Consider the following 9,159-nt stretch of genomic DNA (forward strand, 5'->3'; position numbering starts at 1 on the left):
CGATTGTGCAAGTTCCCCCACTTAAAATGATGACAGAGGTCAGTAATTTGCACCAGAGGTACACTTCAACTGTGAGAGACAGAATGTGAAAAAAAAATCCATGAATTCACATGGTAGGATTTGTAAAGAATTTATTCGTAAATTAGGGTGGAAAATAAGTATTTGGTCACCTCAAACAAGGAAAATCTCTGGCTCTCACAGACCTGTAACGTCTTCTGTAAGAAGCTTTTCTGTCCCCCACTCGTTACCTGTATGAATGGCACCTGTTTGAACTCATCATCTGTATAAAAGACACCTGTCCACAGCCTCAAACAGTCAGACTCCAAACTCCGCCATGGCCAAGACCAAAGAGCTTTCGAAGGACACCAGGAAAAGTATTGTAGACCTGCACCAGACTGGGAAGAGTGAATCTACAATAGGCAAGCAGCTTGGTGTGAAAAAATCAACTGTGGGAGCAATCATCAGAAAATGGAAGACATACAAGACCACTGATAATCTCCCTCGATCTGGGGCTCCACGCAAGATCTCATCCCGTGGGGTCAAAATGATCATGAGAACGGTGAGCAAAGATCCCAGAACCACACGGGGGGACCTGGTGAATGACCTGCAGAGAGCTGGGACCAAAGTAACAAAGGTCACCATCAGTAACACACTACAACGGCAGGGAATCAAATCCCGCAGTGCCAGACGTGTTCCGCTGCTGAAGCCAGTGCATGTCCAGGCCCGTCTGAAGTTTGCCAGAGAGCACATGGATGATACAGCAGAGGATTGGGAGAATGTCATGTGGTCAGATGAAACCAAAGTAGAACTTTTTGGTATAAACTCAACTCGTCGTGTTTGGAGGAAGAAGAATACTGAGTTGCATCCCAAGAACACCATACCTACTGTGAAGCATGGGGGTGGAAACATCATGCTATGGGGCTGTTTTTCTGCCAAGGGGACAGGACGACTGATCCGTGTTAAGGACAGAATGAATGGGGCCATGTATCGTGAGATTTTGAGCCAAAACCTCCTTCCATCAGTGAGAACTTTGAAGATGAAACGAGGCTGGGTCTTCCAACATGACAATGATCCAAAACACACCGCCCGGGCAACAAAGGAGTGGCTCCGTAAGAAGCATTTGAAAGTCCTGGAGTGGCCTAGCCAGTCTCCAGACCTCAACCCCATAGAAAATCTGTGGCGGGAGTTGAAAGTCCGTGTTGCTCGGCGACAGCCCCAAAACATCACTGCTCTCGAGAAGATCTGCATGGAGGAATGGGCCAAAATACCAGCTACTGTGTGTGCAAACCTGGTAAAGACCTATAGTAAACGTTTGACCTCTGTTATTGCCAACAAAGGTTATGTTACAAAGTATTGAGTTGTATTTTTGTTATTGACCAAATACTTATTTTCCACCCTGATTTACGAATAAATTCTTTACAAATCCTACCATGTGGATTCATGGATTTTTTTTTCACATTCTGTCTCTCACAGTTGAAGTGTACCTCTGGTGCAAATTACTGACCTCTGTCATCATTTTAGGTGGGGGAACTTGCACAATCGGTGGCTGACTAAATACTTTTTTGCCCCCCTGTATAACTTCCGAGGTGATTGCTGACTGGGTCGAGGTGCCAAACGAGGGTGATGAACAGCAGGTGCGTCCTGGAGAGATGGCCGAGTGAAAGAGAGACAGAAGGGTGGGAGGAGCAAGAGAGGAGGAGGTGTGGAGAACAACTAAGTTGCAGCCTACTTTAACCTCTGACTATGCCACGTGGTTTTATAGTAGTAGAAAGTACAGATATTTATTGTAAAATTTAGGGAGTAAAAGTAAAAAGATTTAATTAAAAAACTACTTAAGTAAAATATGCACATACATAAAGAGTTGCACTTCATTATTTCCCACCTCTGCTCATTTAATCAGAATCATCAGAATCAGAATACTTTATTGATCCCTAGGGGAAATAATTTCTCGTTACAGTGCTCCATTATAAACAAACATTAACAGAGACAGACAATACACTAACTAAAAATAGCACAATATAGGCATATATATATATATATATACATAAAAGTCACTTATTAATAAATAGCTGAAAAAGAACATATGCAAGAAGGGTGTAACTGTTGCAGTAAACAGTGTGTTAAGTGCATGAGTTGTACAGGGAGATTTAAAACTATATACTAAGTAGTTATTGCTTCTCATTTGTTTTGTTTTTATCCCTCAGCTGGTTCAGATCAAGTCGCTCCAACAATCCAGAGACAGAAAGCTGTCAGATGAGCAGAGTCACATCACAACACATCAACTAAAGTGTCTGCAGGACAAACTCCACTGTAAAATATCACTTAATTCACTCCAATGTTGTAGAATTAGTAGAATCTTTTACATTCTTTATAGTTTGTTTGTTCAACAGCTGTACATGACCATCATACTCTGAGTACAGAGATGGTGCTGTCTTCCCAAAATTGAACTGTTCAGTTTTGCATCTTTAGAGCGAGATTTACTAAACAGAGCAAAATATCATGGCCAAATGTTTCTGATAGGTCTGGTTAGTTTTACAGGCACATTCAGTTCATTTCGGTATGACATGTCTGATCTGCCAGTCACGCAACTTAGCTTAAGCTCTTAAACTAACTGGGGATATAGGGAGAAATGAAGATGTAGCTACATTATAACAATTATCTGGAGATCATGAATCAAACAATTTTATAAATCCATTTGTGTACTTGATTCAAATATTGTACTTGCTATTTTACGCTTTCAGTAAGGAATTCCCTGAAATTAATATTCAAGAGGGTTGGTGTAGAAAACCACTGACCACTCTTTGTCTAATAGTCTATGTTCATCTTTTCTCTTAAAGCTGTAATGTAATTAATCCTTTCTAGCTGTCATCTTTAAACCACATATTGGTGAATAAATGATCATTTATACACAATTTTCTGAATGTATTCTGTGAACATGGGAGGTAGATACCGTCTCTCTGTAAATATTCCACTTGCTTTTTTTTAAAAAAAAAAAAAGCGCATGCAGACTGCTGTCTGTGCTGTTGTTTGACCTCTCTGCAAAGGTAAATAAAACTTATAAAGACAACCTGTTTGTGTGAACCTCAGTTTATTTTAGATTTCAACAACAAGCTTTCAGTCAGAGTAATCTCCTCTCTGATTGGAAATTGGATGTGAGATGGAGAGTGACTGAATACTGGAGGGGGAAAAAAGAAAATGGATTGTTTCTTTGTCTTCATGTCTGATCTAGAGAATATTCATTACAATTTGATGAAATTGGTCCACCCCAAGGATCGGCTCCCCCCGTCACAAACAGAGTAACATAGTTTAGGCTGTGAAGTCCCAGGAGGATTGCCAGGATTTATACGTCGGGGAAACCAAACAGCCTCTGTAATGGTCTCCAGTCAAGGAGGCCAATACATGAAAACGGAAAGACCATATTGTGCAGTCTGATGGTGAGTAAATGCACTGATACTTTCCTCTGATGTGCATTAACTGGTGTGTGTTCTGAATGGAAAATAAAGTGGGTATTCTATTCTTTTTCTAAAACATGCTTATTTTAAAGGGTACATTTTTTTTTAACTGTTTACTGAGTCTGATAACTTTAAAATGCAGTTCCAGCATTTCTGTAGTATTTAAAGCACAGTAGAAATCCTACCAGGATGTAGCAGAAATTTATTATTATTATTAATCGACATAACAAGTCACCATGATACATAGAAATACTGTGGCACCTGGTCATGGAGAGTGGTGTTGCCTCTCCCTATATGGTAAATGGCCTGTATTTATATAGCACTTTACTAGTCCCTAAGGACCCCAAAGCGCTTTACATATCCAGTCATCCACCCATTCACACACTGGTGATGGCAGCTACATTGTAGCCACAGCCACCCTGGGGCGCACTGACAGAGGCGAGGCTGCCGGACACTGGCGCCACCGGGCCCTCTGACCACCACCAGTAGGCAACGGGTGAAGTGTCTTGCCCAAGGACACAACGACCGAGACTGTCCAAGCCGGGGCTCGAACCGGCAACCTTCCAATTACAAGGCGAACTCCCAACTCTTGAGCCACGATCGCAAGTATACCACTACTTGCTGCCCTTTCCTGGGATTCGGGTACTTGTTGGATTGGGGGGCATGTTGCTGGAAGTTCTGGCGTGACCCATTGTCTTTGGCGTGGTACTTTTCAGTTTCCCTGCTACATTCTATTTTTTGTTGTTGTTGTTGTTGTTTTTTGCTCCTGATTATGCCCCAAATTATGAATCATTTTTCTTTTTAGTGTGTGGCTCCTGGTATTGGCAACCTTAAAATAATTATGCCAGATGTGTCAAGGGCGGTGTGGATGCAGGACTGAAACACAGGACTCTGAATTTATTTACAGTGAATGACAATGACGAAAAGTAAAACAATCCTCCATGTGTGAGTTTCTTTTTCCCCTTGTGCTTGCTCCATATTCCTGTGCTGTGACTTCTCTAGTGTAAGTGGTGAGTTTCCTTCCTCCTCGTGGTGTATATGTACAAAGTGCTTAACTCCCTCTACTTGTGTTGGCACACTCTGGAAAACAACAAGCAACCGGTAAGTACACGCCACACTTCACTCCGGAAACACTGTCACTCACTTGCTGGGAACTGAACTAAATGATTTCTCTTAACGATCCAGCATCGACTGAGGCTCAGCTCCTCTTTTAAGGAGCTACTCAGAAGAGGCTGATCAGCAACAGATGACTGTCATGGTCTTCCACGTGTGGCTGGTTTAATGGCAGGAAACCCTCAGAGCCAGATGCCTCCGGGAAACACCAACACCAACAAAAACAAACATGGTCACACAGCAGGGACTGCTTCCATGAGAAGATGTTTTTTTTTCTTAGTTTTTTTTAAATAAAAAATTTAACCTGCAGGGGATAGGACCAGCAAACCTTCCACCAAATAAGTATATGAAATATATTTAATAACATATATCTGCACTTTTAATATATAAGGAAAGTGAAATTGAAAATGTTAGTTTTCAGGAACTCTGAATCTTACTTATTTCAACATCATTTGTGTTTGCATAGCTTGAAAAAAACTCAAGTGAGTAAAAAGGTCTTTGACAGTGTGTCGGTAATTTGCATCATTAAATATGTGTCAGACTTCCTCTTTCACAGAACATTAACAGAACTGAAGAGTTTATTTCAGCAGCTTTGTGATAAACTGACTTCAATGCACCTTCTTAAAAAGCAAGTTCTGTCTTTGCATTTCCTTCTTTCTAACATTGGCTGGCCAACACGGTTCACTGTAATTCTGCTAAAACTGTTAAGGGATAAGACTACACCTGGCCTTATTTGGTTAGCAAACATTGTATTGCACATATTAAATAACTTTGATAAAGGTAGCGTGGCAGAAAGGAGTGATTCCAAAGGCTTGGCGAAGAGCAGGAGGTATTCTGATCCCTAAGGAGAAGAACTCCTCATCCATCAGCCAGTTTCGCCAGATCAGCCTGCTGAACGTAGAGGGAAAGATCTTCTTCAGTGTCTTGGCCCAAAGGCTATCTACTTTCCTGCAAAGAAACAACTATATTGACACATCAGTGCAGAAGGCTGGCATCCGGGGCTTCTCGGGATGTCTGGAGCATGCCAGCATCATCTGGCACCAGATTCAAACTGCCAAGAAAGAACGAAGAGACCTTCATGTGGTCTTTTTAGACCTTGCCAATGCCTTTAGGTCAGTTCCGCACTAGACCTTGTGGATGGCCTTCAACTATTTCAGCGTACCAAACCACATTACAGGACTGGTCAAGATCTACTTTCAGGATTTACAGTTTTGTGTGATATCTGAGAACACCACCACAGTCTGGCAGCACCTGGAAATTGGAGTTATGGCAGGCTGCACGATTTCCCCTCTGGCATTTATCACGGCAATGAAGTTGGTCATGTGGGCATCCCGGTGGGTAGTAGGAGGTGAGAGACTCAAGAGTGGCCTTCGTCTTCCTCCCATTAGAGACTACATGGATGACATGACCATCAGTACAACAACAAAACCATGTACTAGGCGATTGCTACAGAAGCTCCAGGAAAACATAGAATGGGCAAGAATGGAGTTTAAGCCAAGTAAATCTCGCAGCATCTCCATCATAAAAGGAAAACTGACAGCCGAGCAATTCTATATCAGTGGAGAACCAATTCCAACAGTCTTAGAGAAGCCCATAAAGAGCCTGGGACGGTGGTATAATGCAGACCTCAATGATAAGTGGCAACTAGAACACTAAGGCAGAACTTGGCTGATGACCTCAAGCGGATTAACAACACTGCACTCCCAGGGAAACTGAAGCTCTGGTGCTTCCAGTTTGGGTTATTACCCAAACTACTGTGGCCGCTGACAATGTACGAGGTCTCACTCAATCATGCCAGTCGACTAGAGAGGCTAGTGAGCTCCTACGTTAAGAAGTGGCTCGGACTTCCCAAATGCCTCAGCAGTGTTGGACTCTACAGCAACGGTATACTGTCATTGCCTGTCCCTAGCCTGGTTGAGGAGTTTAAATGTGCAAAAGTGAGGCTTGCGATGTCACTCACGGACTCCCGGGACCCCATAGTGAGAGGCACTGATCCCACCCTAGCAACGGGGAGGAAGTGGACCCCAGCCACATCTGTGCTACAGGCAAAATCCGCTCTACGGCATCTTGACGTGATGGGTCACGTCCAACAGTGCAGAGGAAGATTTGGTCTTGGCGCAATAACACCTCGGTGGCAACAGGCATCTGTACCCGAACGTCGAAAAATGGTGGTGGAGGAGATGCGTCGACAGGAGGAAACAGCCAGACATGCCAGAGCCGTGGCACTGGCCAAACAAGGTTGCTGGGTGAATTGGGAGCGTGTGGAAAAGAGGAAACTCTCATGGAGTGAAATCTGGGGCGTGGAATCTAATAGACTAAGTTTCATCATCCGAGCGACATACGATGTGCTACCTTCCCCAATAAATCTGCAGCTGTGGTTTTGAAAGGACCTATCTTGCCCCCTGTGTACAGTCCCAGCAACATTCAAGCACATCTTGGTTAGTTGTAGGACTAGCCTTACTCAGGGCAGATACACATGGAGACACAACCAGGTTCTCAGGTCTCTAGCTGAGAAAGTGGAGTGCAAAAGAAAATCCATCAACGCTCAACCTTTCACAAACCAAGAGGAGCGTCAGTTTCATCAACGTTTGCCCGGGAAGGGAGGCAAGTCACCTCTTGGCCCGTTATGCGGGATTGCAGTGCAAGAGACGTGGACAGGGCTTTTTTTAATATTTTCCATATTTTTAAAAGAAGACTCAGAAAAGAATGTATGGAATGCGGACATTTCTTATTTCTGAAATTGATTCTTAATTTAGCCACAGTGTTCGCTCCTAGTGATTGATCTTCTTTCTTTTATCAGGCGGTGGTGCTTCTTACATCGGAGCGTCAGGGCTGTTTTGATTCCCTGTTTGTTTTACGTGGTATTTCAGTATATTTAAGTCCTTATTGGTTATTACACTGACTTTAATTTAGAAATATCCTGCTATGTTCGTTACTGTGTGCGGCGGTTGTCCATGCTAAACTCAAGCCGACTACTCAACACGCTTTGTATTGGGATGATAGTAATAAGGTAGCAGAAACGTAGGTGGTGTGTATCGCGAAAAGGGAGAAGCGACAAATCATGGCAGAGGAAGAAATCCCCGGATGGCAGGAAGCACAAGGGGCTATTACAGAACTAATGTTACAATTAAACTCAGGATTAATAGAATTATGCTAACCGCTTTACTGATCATACACAGTACCCACCAGCTAATCAACTTAATTTCTCTCTGTTTTTATTTCCCACCTCTGCTCATTTAATCAGAATCATCAGAATCAGAATACTTTATTGATCCCTAGGGGAAATAATTTCTCGTTACAGTGCTCCATTATAAACAAACATTAACAGAGACAGACAATACACTAACTAAAAATAGCACAATATAGGCATATATATATATATATATATATAAATCTCATTGAGATTAAAAATCTAATTTCCTTAGAAAGACATCATTGGCAGCAAATGGTTAACTGTGACTTATCCATGGTTAGGCATATGCTCAGGTTTTGGTTAACATCTGCTTTTTGCCTATATCAAACTTGCAAATGGAAATGCTTTACAGAAAAAGTGGAATGCCAAAATGACGTGATTTGTTTCTTCAGTTTCAGGGCTCAGTCACTAGATTCAGGTCACACTGAAAAGCACATTAAGTCCATTTATCTTAAATGATATCAAACTCAGAGTCAGGAGGAGAGACTACCCAGGGCATTGACTCAGGCTTGAAGAATCATTAGCCAAAGAGCATCCAGTTTCACAGTCGGGTGCAACTGAAAATGCTCCGCTCAAGGTTGCGTAACAGGACATAGTTTATCCTATCCATGGTCACCAATGGACACCTGATTGGTCACCTGATTGATGTGAAGATGCTATTGCTTCTCCGAAACCTTCCTATACATATTCTTTTCTGAATTACGTATCAATGCCAACCTTTTGGATCATTTGATCCATAAGTGTAGGTGAGCAAAGATTTCTTCTCTTCTAGTCTAAAGGTACATTATTGCCATATACTGGGCACAGGGTTGGAGGAGAAGACAATTTTTTCACTCAGTTTGCTTTATTTATTTCTCACACTTTACTACCTTTTCAGACCACAGAGTGGCAGTAGAGGTTTGTTAAATTGTCTAAACATGAAGTAAAGCTATAAAACCATCTCCAATACATTTTGCAGCATTGCAGTCTAACCTGCATTCGCGCCCTCTCCCAGTCTCTCTTCTCTCTCCCTCTTTGTGTCTTTGCTACTTTCTTCTTACTTGTTTCTCATGTTGACCACATACAATACATCTTCCTCTCTGGAGCAAACCACTTTATATACAACATAGCTATCTGGTCACCAGCACTTAGATGCCACAGTAGTCTGCAACTTTAATATGGAGTGGCATTTGAATATAGATGGCGTGTACTGTATGACTGTGTGTGTGTGTGTGTGTGTGTGTGTGTGTGCATGTGTGTGTGTGTGTGTGTGTGTGTGTGTGTGTGTGTGTGTTGTAACATGCTCTATCTCACTCTTCCTGCTGCAGTTTCCTCCTTGTCATATATCATGTCCAGCCTGGCTCCTAGCCATTGCAGTATCTACAGTGGGGCAAAAAAGTATTTAGTCAGCCACCGATTGTG

Source organism: Haplochromis burtoni, unplaced genomic scaffold (genome assembly GCF_018398535.1).
Source record: "Haplochromis burtoni strain Fernald_Lab_line unplaced genomic scaffold, NCSU_Asbu1 Contig_911, whole genome shotgun sequence".
NCBI classification, from domain to species: Eukaryota; Metazoa; Chordata; class Actinopteri; order Cichliformes; family Cichlidae; genus Haplochromis; species Haplochromis burtoni.